Here is a 12,447-nt window from a genome sequence, read left to right on the forward strand (position 1 = left end):
ATTTCAAAAGGATAGATTGTCATTTGCTCTAAAGGGTGTAGGGAAGTCCCTTTCTGAAGGCAGAGGGTGGGACCGGAGGCTGTAAGCTTTTCCTGTCCCGTGGCTGCTCCCCCTGGTCTCTGTTCTTCACTGCTCCCCTCTTGAGCTCTTCTACTTTAGGGAACAAAATGCCACTTCCACGGTGGAACTGCATGAGCTGGCGCCTCTGTGCCCGGAGGTTGTAGGGCAGGCTAAAAGAGAACGTGGCCTGGGATCACCTAACGTCGCCGTTTCAGCTCCAACTCATCAAGGCAGTGGAATGAGGTGACTGTCACTTGAAATGCACCCTTTTCTGGGCAGCAAGATCACCTCAGAGGTCACACGGGTTTCTGAGGGCAAAGACATCCTGTCCTGGGATTTAAATAGACAAGTCTAGCATTTAAGGAGCATGAAGTCATTTTCAAAGAGGGCGGCCTAAAGAAGGATGTTTATGTAACTGTAATGCCAAAGGAATCCACTCCAGCTTTTAGAGAAGCTCTGACCATCTCCTCATGGCGGGAATGCAATACCCATGGGTAACAGCACCATGCACGAGGCATTTCACACGGGAGCTCTCATTTCATTCTCAGAGCAGCCCTGCGAAGCTAGCATTATTATCCCCAGGCCACAGATGAGGAGAGGAAGACTTGGGTCACGGCGGTGGTGAATGGGCCAGCCTGCACCTGGTCTCACTGCGGTTATGCACATGCTCTTTCTTTCATACTAGCAGCCCCCATGGAAAGATCTGGGTCAGTTGATCTCCTGCCATTCAGACTCAAAGATTGGCCTCTGGGACTATGATCAGGCTGAAATCTCAGAGCCTTGCCCCTTGTCAATGAAATCCAGTGTTTTCCTTCATCTTCTAGCCAACGCCCGACAACCTCAGAAGGAACCAGGGTCGATGTCACCACAGTTAACACACGCCTTCCAAAAAAGGAGCTGGGTGAAGCACCAGGGCTCCCTTGGTTTCCCAGGCTGGGCCTCCAGAAATGCATAGAACCAGCTTCCTCAGGAGCTAAGCTGCAGGGATAGCTGGTGTGGCAGCCACCCAGCTTGGTCCTCTAGATAGTTGAGTATCCTGGGAACAAGATTAATGCCAGCTGAAGCCACGGCTGCCTCATTTGCCTTCACGTCGCCCCTCGTATCTCCCGCATAGCAGCTGTGTCATACTCTGCTTCCACCACGCCCAGGCTAGCACACACGCTGTCTCCTCCACTAGCCCACGAGGTGTTGAAAGGTGTGGCTGGTGTGCTCACAGCATGTTGCCAGCAACACGTGGTAGATAGAGACTTGGATGAACTGAGTTGAAAGGAGTTTGTGTTAGAAGCAGGTAAGAGGTGCTTCTTCCCTCTTTGCACAAACTGTGATCTTAAAGTCCTGAGGTTAGAATATGAAATGATGACTAGTTTTTAAACCAGCTTGAAATAATGAGAATAAAGCTGGACTAGGAGCTAGGACAACTCCCTCAAATCCTGGCTTTGCTACTTTCTAAGATTTGGGGCAAGTTATCTAACCTACTTCAACTTGACTTTCTGGCATAAAATATGTGGCCTAGTTAATCTGAGTTTTAAGATAAATGAATGAGATCACAAAGATGAAAACACTTGTAAATGGGAATACAAGGTGAATAATTTTTTGTGTTGTGGAAAAAACATAATGAATAATCCAGTTGTCTTAGCAGTTCTAGAGTTTTGTTTTGTCTCGTTTTTTGACATAGCCCTCAAGACACACGCACACACACACACCTGTAACTACTACCTAAATCAAAATATAGAATATTAGTACCATCAGAGGCTCACTGTGGGGCCCTTCATAGTCAATATCCCCCAAAAGTAACCTTCGATTGGACTTTCCTGCTCTTGCATCTTGGGATTTTACCTGAAAAGTCTTCTTTGTTTGGGGTCTCCCCAACATCCCACCTCCTCCTCCCCTGCCTTCCAGGTCTGCAATGCCCACTGGGTTCTCCCACCCAAGAGAAGTTACACTGTGCGATGACGGCCATAAGGCCAGCCTCAGGGCCCACAGACCGTGGAGGAGCCCAGGGCTGGAAGCCACTCCCTACCTCCCAGACTGAATGCACCTCATAGGCCTCTGTTACCACCTATCCGTAACTTCACACCCATCTGCCTCAGAGTCATTCTCTCACACCAGCCTGTGAGCTTCCTGAGGACACGGATCATGTTCTATCCATTCTGCGTTCCTTGATCCCTGCTGCAGAGCAGGTGTTTGTGTAACCCACCTGAGTTGTAGAGTTTGGTATAGGACAGGATATCAAATTTGGTAGGTACCAAATTCATGACCTGAATCACTGATCAGGTAATGAATTCACCTTCTTGGCTGAGCTCAGTGGCTCATGCTTGCAATCCCAACACTTTGGGAGACTGAGGTGGGAGGATCGCTTGAAGCCAGGAGCTCAAGACCAGCCTGGGCAACATAACAAGACTCCATTTCTATAAATAAATGAAATAAAAAAGAATTAACCTCTAGGGAGTTTGCCTTTTCAGTACCAAAACATGAAGAAAATTTCCAAGGTTCTTGCAACTGGGGAAATTAACTTGCAAAATATCACCCTTTCCTTCAGTAGGAGACATCCCAAGGATACAAAAATAGCTTTTCAATGTGTGCAATTATTTATTAATTTTTTAAAATGACAAAATGTCAAGGAGCCCCAAAGCCAGAGGCCAACGTTGTACAACCCAGATTGCTAGGACTGGCACTGCTGCTGGGACAGGTGAGGCAAGAACTTTGAAAACTTGCTTCATGTTCTATTGCTGAAAAGACAAACTCCCAAGGGGTGGATCCCTGAGCCAGCAGCATGACTGACCCAGCGACTCCTCAACTGCACACAATCGGACAAGAAGCAGGCCTGGCACTTATGTCCAATGCAAGTTTTGCTTGGCCAGCTTGGTAGATGGGGTTTTACAGGGAGAGCAGCTAAGCTGGTTCTGTGCCTACTCTATTTTTTCCACCTTTGACCCAGCGTCAACTCAACAGGAGATTCCCCCTCCCCCAGCCGCTCACCAGCCCAGCTCAGCCCCATTGGTAAAAATGTGCAGCTGTCACCAAGTCCGTCACCATCTCTCCTTTCCTCCACCTTCGCACCATGTCTCAAGTCCACGCATTCTCTCCATCCCGGCCACCCCTGCCTTAGCTCAGCTCCGGGTGAAGTCTCACCCGGGTCACCAGTCTCTGTTCTTCTCACTGCCAAATCCACCGATGGCATCACCTCCAGTGTGACACTGAACAGCATCACCATCACCTGCTTAAAACCCTTCCATGCTTTCCCATTGGCTTAAAGATACATTTTAAAACAACAGCTTCATTGAATATCCTCATTAAGATATAATTCACATATCACAGAATCCACCCTTGAAAAGTGTACAGTTCAGGCCGGGTGCGGTGGCTCACGCCTATAATCCCAGCACTTTGGGAAGCCTAGGTGGGTGGATTGCTTGAGTCCAGGAATTCGAGACCAGCCTTGGCAACATGGAGAAACCCCGTCTCTACAAAAAATACAAAAGTTAGCCAGGCATGGTCGTGCACGCATGTAGTCCCAGCTACTCAGTTGGCTGAGGTGGGAGGATGGCATGAACTTGGGAGTCTAGGCTAGTGTGAGCTGAGATCACACCACTGTACTCCAGCCTGGGTGACAGAGAGAGACGCCGTCTCAAAAAGAAAAGTATACAATTCTCTTGTCTTTAGTGTAATCACTCGGTTGTACAATCATCACCACTAGTTAATTCCACGTTTTCATCACTTCAAAAAAGAAACCCTTCATCCATTAGCATTCACTCCCCAATCCGCCTTCCCCCCAACCCCAGGCAACCACTAATCTACTTCTTCCTCTATGGGTTTGCCTATTCTGCGTATTTTATGTTAGCGGAATCACACAATATGCAGTCGTCTGTGTCTGGTTTCTTTCATTTAGCACAATGTTTTCAAGATTGGTCTGCGCTGCAACATGTATCCGTATTTTATTCCTTTCCATGGCTGAGTGGCATTGCTGTGCCACATTTTGTTTATCCATTCATCAGCTGATGAACATTTTGGTTGTTTCTGCTTTTTGGCAATTATGAATAATGCTGCTAGGAACACTTGTGTACAGGTTTTTGTGGGGGCCTATGTTTTCGTTTGTTTTGTGTAATTAGCTAGGAGTGGAGTTTCTGGGTCCTGTGGTGTTTAAGGATTCATTTCAATGCCTTACTGTGAGGCCAGGGCCCTGCCCATTCAGAGCCTGCCACACCCTGGCCCAGACTCCACTCCTCTCTTGCCAGAGCAGACAACTGCAACACTCAGAACACACCACACCCGACACTTCCTGCCATCCACCCCCTCCACGTGACCTGCCTGTCTCCAGCCTCTGCACCTGGATAACTCCTTCAAAGCTCAGTTCAGGCGTCACCACTAACTGGGGATTCTCCAGTGAACAAAACAAAATCCCTGCTCTTGTGGAACTCTTGCTAGAGAGAGGCAAAACAAGTACAAAGAAATACAACTATATATTAACAGGCATACATGTTATGTACCCAACTATTTGCCAAAAATTGAAGCTTCCCTTTTCACAGTGTGGAATTGTTGCTGTCCCAACAGGAATAAGGTTTATGTTTTCCCGCCTTTTTTCTATCCGAATGTGACCACGTCATGACTTCTTGTTAGTGGGATGGAAGTAGAGATATGTGTGTCACTTCTGGGATTGGGCTTTTAAGAAGTGGGTGGGTTTTTGCTGTACTCTCTCTTCCCCTCTGCAGTTTGGGTGCAGGGGACTTTGAGGCACTAGGGATGGCAGGTCTGCAGGATGGCAGGAGCCTGAGTGCCTGAATCACCACATGGAAGCAAGTCACGTACTCACCAGGAGCACCACATCAGGCTGATGGAGGATGAGGATCCAACTTCTATTGTCTTAGGCCACCGAAGTGTTGAGTTCCTTTCTGAAGGCAGTTAGTGTTTCCCTCATACAACTGAAAATGAAAGGATTTTTCCATCAGGTACAGTCAGGCATAATTCATCTTTTCTGGAACAGAAGAGTGGATGTGAACTTTTACTTGCTTCCTGTTTTGGTGCCTTTTGTGTGAAGGTCTGCTAAGTCAACCCTGAAAAATTTTCCACCCACCAAAAATATTCCCCAGCCGGGTGCAGTGGCTCACGTCTCCAATCCCAGCACTTTGGGAGGTTGAGGCTGGCGGATTGCTTGAGCTCAGGAGTTCAAAACTGGCCTGAGCAACATGGCAAAACCCTGTCTCTACAAAAAAGTACAAACATTAGCCAGGTGTGGTAGTGTACATCTGTAGTCCAGCTACTGGGAAGACTGAGATGAGAGGATCGCTTGAACCCAGGAGGTCGAGGCTGCAGTGAGCCATGATGGCATCACTGCACTCCAGCCTGGGCAACGGAATGACACCCTGTCTAAAAAAAAAAAAAAATTCTCAAGGTACCCTCAGCAGATCCAGCCAACTGAGAGTTGAGAGGAAGCATGGATTGTTGGGAAGGGGAGAGAAATGGGGTTTCTGCCTTTTATAGTAATGATCCCCTCCCACCAGTTCCCAAGTCTCCTCACCTAAACACACACAATTTACTCATGTAACTGTTTGCAGGCAGAGGCATATTTTCTACACCTGAGTTTTGGAAACGAGCTCTCAAACCGTGTGATAGCAGAGCTCTAGGTAAATGAAAACTTGGCCTGTGTGCTAGGCCTCCTGTTCTCTCCTCGAAGCCCGTCTCTGCACATTGCACATGTTCAACTCACTGAGCAGGAAAAACAGTGAAGATCCCGGTGGAGACATGGGAGGGGGTTACATCTCACTGGAGAGCACAGCGTCCCCACTCTCACCTTAACTAGCTCTGCTCTGCTCAAATTCTCTCCTCACAGCCTCTTTGCCTCCTCTTTATTCCCTCCTCCCCTCCCCTTCCCTGGTCCCACCTGTTCATCTCGGCCTCACGCCTCTTCAGGAAGTTGCCTCTGCCCAGTGTGGGACCCCCTCTTCTGGGTCTCTCACTCCTTTTTTCTTATACAAAGCATCAGTATTTCCATTTTATCCCCTTAATCCTAGTTACACAAATTAACTTTCTCTGGATCCACCCTTAAACAAAGTAGAGCAGGGGGGTTCTAAATAACCATAAGGTTGTTTATCCTAGCAGGAACTCAAAAAATGCCTATCTTTGTTCTTTCTTTCTGCCTTTTACATGCCCAAAACATCTGCCACAGTATAAACATTCCACACATCCTTATCAAAAGGAACCAAGGGGTCTTGGAAATATATTGGAAACACATTGAATATACGAAAAGAAGGCACAATTTAAGGTGGAGCTGTGACGGCAACTAGCATCTTATTCAGTTGCATGAAAGAGTTTAAGTTGATTCAACCAATGATGCAGAAGGAAAGAGCTGCTTTGCACCACGTGGTGGCAGCTAACAGATACTAACAGGTGTTCCTGGCTTATCGCTAGGTGATCGTGGTTTCGCATTTAATTTCACTGGCCACCGACACCTGCGATTTTGCATATTCCTGCTCAGACCACAAAATTCTTTATTATAACGTTTGAGTACCCTGGAGTGGATAACTCCAAACTGACGCAAACACTGTCCTTCCGTCTTCAAGGTGAGTCCAGTCTTTTAAGCATTTTAAATTCCGTACACATGAGATGTGTGATGCAGGGTGCCTGCTTCTTAGAGTTCACAAGGATTGGGTATCTTCCAGCTTGGAGATAATAGTTTTCCCACTACACTGTTGTTATTATTATTTTATTTTATTTTTTAGAGACAGGGTCTCGCTCTGTCACCCAGGCTGGAGTGCAGTGGTGCAATCACAGCTCACTGAAACCTCGAACTCTTGGGCTCAAGCAGTCCTCCTGCCACGGCCCCTCATCATTATAGCCAAACTTTATTGAGCTTTACAATGTGGCAGGTACTGTCCTAAGCACTTTGAGATTTTATCTCACAATATCCACACAACTGTCCTAGGAGGTAGCTACTGTTGTCCCTATTTTACCAAGGAGGAACCTGAGGAGTTAACCCATTTGTCTAAAGTCACTTGGTAAGTAAAAATTGGGAGACAGGCTTCCAGGTCTGTCAGACTCCAGAGATCTGCACTCTGAACCCCCGTGTTTCTCAGCAGAAGATGGAACACCTGACTTTTATGAGTGACACAAGTATAAAGTTAGAATGCAAATAATCAGTCTGGTGCATCCCTGGGCCCCCAGCAGTGTGGCTGGGTTGGTTCAGGGCTTTGTTGAAGGTTCAGGTCTGCTTTGCAGGTGGCTTGAAAAGGAGGATGAAGAGAAAGGGGAGGAAGAGGAGGAGAAGTAAGTTGCTTTTAGGCTGCATTTAGCATATTCTAAGGCAATTAGTGAATGCTCTTTTTTGTGTTTCAGGTGAATGGTGGCCCCTTCAGTGATGATAGAATCCACAAGTCTCCCATTTAGAAGAAACCTAACAACATGTAGTTCAGGCTTCTGCCTCCAGGAAAGATTAGAGAGATGATCCTCCAGACCTGTTTCCTTATCACTATGAAGGGGCTTAGGGGTGCAGGCAGACTGATGGCCCTGAGGCCTGTGTTAGTCCATTTTCATACTGCTAGGAAGAATGACCTGAGACTAGGTAATTTATAAAGAAAAAGAGGTTTAGTGGACTCACCGTTTCACATGGCTAGGGAAGCCTCACAATCATGGCGGAAGGCAAAGGAGGAGCAAAGGCACACCTTACATTGTGGCAGGCAAGAGAGCATGTGTAGGGAAACTGCCTTTTATAAAACCACCAGATCTCGTGAGACTTATTCACTGTAATGAGAACAACGTGGGAGAAAACCTCCCCCATGATTCAATTACTTCCCACCAGGTCCCTCTCATGACATGCGGGGATTATGGGAGCTACAATTCAAGATGAGATTTGGGTGGGGACATATCCAAATCATATCAAGGCCCTTTCTGGACTGGGTTAGAAGGCTGGGAGAGGCGTCAGCTTTTGGTGTTCCTCTGTAGAGGAAAGCTGAGGATTCCATCTTCTCCCTAGGATGATGTCCATTACCTGATAACCTACCACGGCGATCTCTGGCTGCAGTCTCTCCTCTGGAGGAGATGGGTAGAAGAAATAATTGAAGTGCTGGGGATCTGGGGGCTGGGTTTCAACAGAGCTGTTGAGAAGGTAACTAGAAACAGGAGTTATCCATTAGATTTTGGTTGAACCACTATGGAAAACAGTGTGGAGATTCCCTAAAGAACTAAAAGTGGAATTACAATTTGATCCAACAATCTTACTACTGGGTATCCACTCAGAGGAAAAGAAGCCATCATATGAAAAAGATGCTTGCACACATGTTTATAGCAGCAAATTTGTAATTGCAAAAACCAACCCAAATGCCCATGAATCAACAAGTGGATAAAGAAACTGTGATATATATATATGCAATGGCATACTAGTCAGCCATAAAAAGGAGTGAGTTAACGGCATTTGCAGCGACCTGGGTGGGACTGGAGACTATTATTCTAAGTGAAGCCACTCAGGAATGCAAAACCAAACATCATATGTTCTCACTTATAAGTGTGAGATAAGCTATGAGGATGTGAAGGCATAAGAATGACACAATGGACTTTGGGGACTCAGGGGAAAAGGATGGGAAGGGGGTTGAGGGATAAAAGACTACAAATAAGGTGCAGTGTATACTGCATTGGGTGATGGATGCATCAAAATCTCACAAATCACCACTAAAGAACTTACTCGTGTAACCAAAAACTACCTGTTCCCCAATAACCTATGGAAATTAAAAAAAAAAAAAAAAAAGACTTTGGTTGAGGAATCTGCTCTTGGTAAATTAACTTTCACCTTTCGTGTTTGTATTTTTATTTGTTTTTCCTTCTTTACTGGTTGTGATAGATTGATTTATTGGCCCTGATTCTTCATTCTTTACTGTGTTCACAACTCTACCCATGTTACTTTGCAGTTCCTCCCACTAGAGGCAGATCTTACTTGTTCCTCAGCTTTGGGCTCACCCTGTGACTTGTTTGGTCAATGGGCTGTTAACAGATATGCAAACAGGACTTAATATGTATTTTCACTGTTAGGCTTATTTTTTCAGACCTTTGCCATCATCATGAGAAAAACATGCCAAGCTTGCCCACTGGTCCAAGGAGAATAAGGGATGTGTGGATAAGATCTGATCTCAATTTGCAGCTTAGAGCTATTCAGCCAAGCTCAGCCTGTATCAGATGGCCTCCAGCCAATAAACCGATGCATGAGCAAAATGCATGCTTGTTAGGATGTGCCACTGAGATTTTGTGGTTGTTTGTTATGTTGCTATGGCTGACTGATAAATCAGTAAAAGTTCATTTTGATGCACTCCATTGTCCTCTTTGCTGAATTTATCAGTAAAAGTATTTCCCAAACCTTGGTTAGGATATCTGCTGGAATCTAGATCCTTCTAAGTCCAGGAGGCCATCTCTAAATCCTGGGGAGGGCTGCAGCAAGTCGGGAAGGGGAGGGGAGGGGAGGGGAGGGAAGGGAAGGGGAGGGGAGGGGAGGGGAGGGGAAGGGAGGGGAGGGGAGGGGAGGGGAAGGGAGGGGAAGGGAGGGGAAGGGAGGGGAAGGGAGAAGAAAAGAGAAGAAAAGAGAAGAAAAGAGAAAAGAGAAGGAAAGAGAAAAGAGAAGAAAAGAAAAGAAAAGAAAGAGGATTTAGGAAATGCTAATCAACCTGGAATAAGAATCTGTTCTTACACTTTGAATAATTTGTTGTAAAATGAATGCTTCCATTTTATCTTCAGGTTAAAACTGTAGAATGTTCAACTCTGATGAGGTAAACTGAGGCTGCTTGGGAGAGAATTTTTGGACCTGCCTGGAATTTGCGCAATCTGAAATGAAGACCATGGAGGCTCTAGGTGAACCACAAGACTAGAAAGAGTGATGCCCATTCTCCTGCTTCCAGGAAGGACTTGTATTTTTACACATAGTATTTTTGTTCTGACTATGACAAAAATACATACGTGTTTTGGAAAGTACAGAAAATAATAAAGAAAATAAAAATAATATACAATTCTACTACCCAAAGATGATTATGATTGGCATTTGAAATTTTCTCAGTTTCAAAAAATGCATTTTATCCTGCCTTTTAAAAAATGCATAGCATTATATCTGAAGAATTCTTTCATGTTGTTGAAGACTGTTTGTAAACATCAGTTTCAATGAATGATACTATTTCAGAGATGGTTTTCCTGTTATTTGTGTTACCAATTCCCTAATGTTAGGAATTTAGTTATTTCCAATTTTTCACAAGGGTAAATAATACTTAAATAAGTATTTTTACACACATTTTTGTTACTTACTTATTTATTTTTATTTTTTTTTTATTTTTTGAGACGGAGTCTCGCTCTGTCGCCCAGGCTGGAGTGCAGTGGCCGGATCTCAGCTCACTGCAAGCTCCGCCTTCCAGGTTCATGCCATTCTCCTGCCTCAGCCTCCTGAGTAGCTGGGACTACAGGTGCCCGCCACCTCGCCCGGCTAGTTTTTTGTATTTTTTTAGTAGAGACAGGGTTTCACCGGGTTAGCCAGGATGGTCTCGATCTCCTGACCTTGTGATCCGCCCGTCTCGGCCTCCCAAAGTGCTGGGATTACAGGCTTGAGCCACCGCACCCGGCCACTTACATATTTATTTTTAAGACAAGTTCTTATTCTGTCACACAGGCTGGAATGCAGTGATGCAATCACAGCTCACTGTATCCTTGACCTCCCAGGCTCAAGTGATCCTCCCACCTCAGCCTTCCTAGTAGCTGGGACTATAAGTCTGCACCACCAAGCTTGGCTAATTTTTTATTTTTATTTTTAGTAAAGATGAGGTCTCACTATGTTGCCCAAGCTGGTCTCAAACTCCTGAGCTCAAGCTCCTCCCATCTTGCCCTCCCAACGTGCTGGGATTGGAGGTTTGAGCCACTGCACCTGGCCCTGGCCTGTTAGTTTTTATTGTTATCTCAGAATAGATTCCTAAATGTATAAAAGGAACATACACACACACACACACACACATATATATATATGCATTAATCTGTTCTCATGCTTCTGATAAAAACATACCTGAGACTGTGAGACTGGGAAATTTACAAAAGAAAGAGGTTTATTACAGTTTCACGTGGATGGGGAGGCCTCACAATCAGGGCAGAAGGCAAGGAGGAACAAGTCACATCTTACATGGATGGCAGCAGGTAAAGAGAGAGCTTGTGCAGAGAAACTCCCATTTTTAAAACCATCAGATTTCATGAGACACATTCACCATCACGAGAATAGCATGGGAAAGACCCACCCCCATGGTTCAATCATATCCTGCTGGGTCCTTCTCACAATACATGGGAATTATTGAAGCTACAAAATGAGGTTTGGGTGGGGACACAGAGCCAAACCATATCATTCTGTCCCTGGCTCCTCGCAAGTCTCATATCTTCACATTTCAAAACCAATCATGCCTTCCCAACAGTCCCCCAAAGTCTCAACTCATTTCAGCCTTAACTCAAAAGTCTACAGTCCAAAGTCTCATCTGAGACAAGGCAAGTCCCTTCTACCTCTCAGCCTGTCAAATCAAAAGCAAGTTAGTTTCCTCCATGGATACAATAGGGGTACAGGCATTGGGTAAATACAGCCATTCCAAATGGGAGAAATTGGCTAAAACAAAAAGGCTACAGGCCCATGCAAGTCTGAAATCCAGCAGGGAAGTCAAATAAAACTCCAAAATGATCTCTTTTGACTCCATGTCTCACATCCAGGTCACGCTGATGCAAGAGGTGGATTCCCATGGTCTTGGGCAGCTCCACCCCTGTGGCTTTGCAGGGTATAGCCCCCATCCCAGCTGCCTTCACAGGCAGAGATGGTTTTCTACGGAGCCAGGATACAGTGGGGAGCAGGCATGCACCTCCACATGGGGATGTTCCAGTCACTATAGTTAGAGAGGTGGCCAATTTCTTGAGATCTGAAAGGTGTCAGGGCTCAGAGTGTGACCACTGGGAGGCCATTCTGCCCACACTGGCCATTGGCCAGGGCCACTGGGTACTTGATATAGTCAAGAGAAGCAGCCTTTGGGGATAAGATGGCATAAAGGAATCCCCTCAATAGCTAAGAAAATGCAGGATCCTTTTATCAGTCAGGGTTCATAGCTGCAAGCAAAAGCGACTGTCCCTGGCTGGTGAAGCAGAGACATTTTGTAACAAGACAACGGGCGGTTCACAGGGTCCCTTGAGCCCTGGGGCGCGTGGTGTGGAAGTTGCACAGCCGGGTAGAGCACCCTAACGTCTGCCACTGAACCCGTCTGGGAAAGACATATTTGCTTTGCTACAGGGCCCACTGTCAACACCCCAACCCTGGGCGCTGGCTGGAACAGAGCCCCTGCTCCTAGAAACTGGATGTCCTGCCACCAGCATCATCACTGCCCATCGCCAGAACACAAGCTGTGCAGGGAGACC

General features: G+C 46.0%; 1 long non-coding RNA gene across 1 annotated transcript in view; it reads right to left on the reverse strand.

Moving 5' to 3' along the window:
* LOC103214336 (uncharacterized) overlaps positions 1-12,447 on the reverse strand; it is a 69,617-nt gene that overhangs the window by 33,888 nt on the left and 23,282 nt on the right. Inside the window, exon 5 of the long non-coding RNA XR_012092031.1 lies at positions 4,868-4,976. This is a non-coding gene — a long non-coding RNA (uncharacterized lncRNA). The remainder of the gene's footprint in view (positions 1-4,867; positions 4,977-12,447) is intronic.

Source organism: Chlorocebus sabaeus, chromosome 3 (genome assembly GCF_047675955.1).
Source record: "Chlorocebus sabaeus isolate Y175 chromosome 3, mChlSab1.0.hap1, whole genome shotgun sequence".
In the NCBI taxonomy this organism is placed as follows: Eukaryota; Metazoa; Chordata; class Mammalia; order Primates; family Cercopithecidae; genus Chlorocebus; species Chlorocebus sabaeus.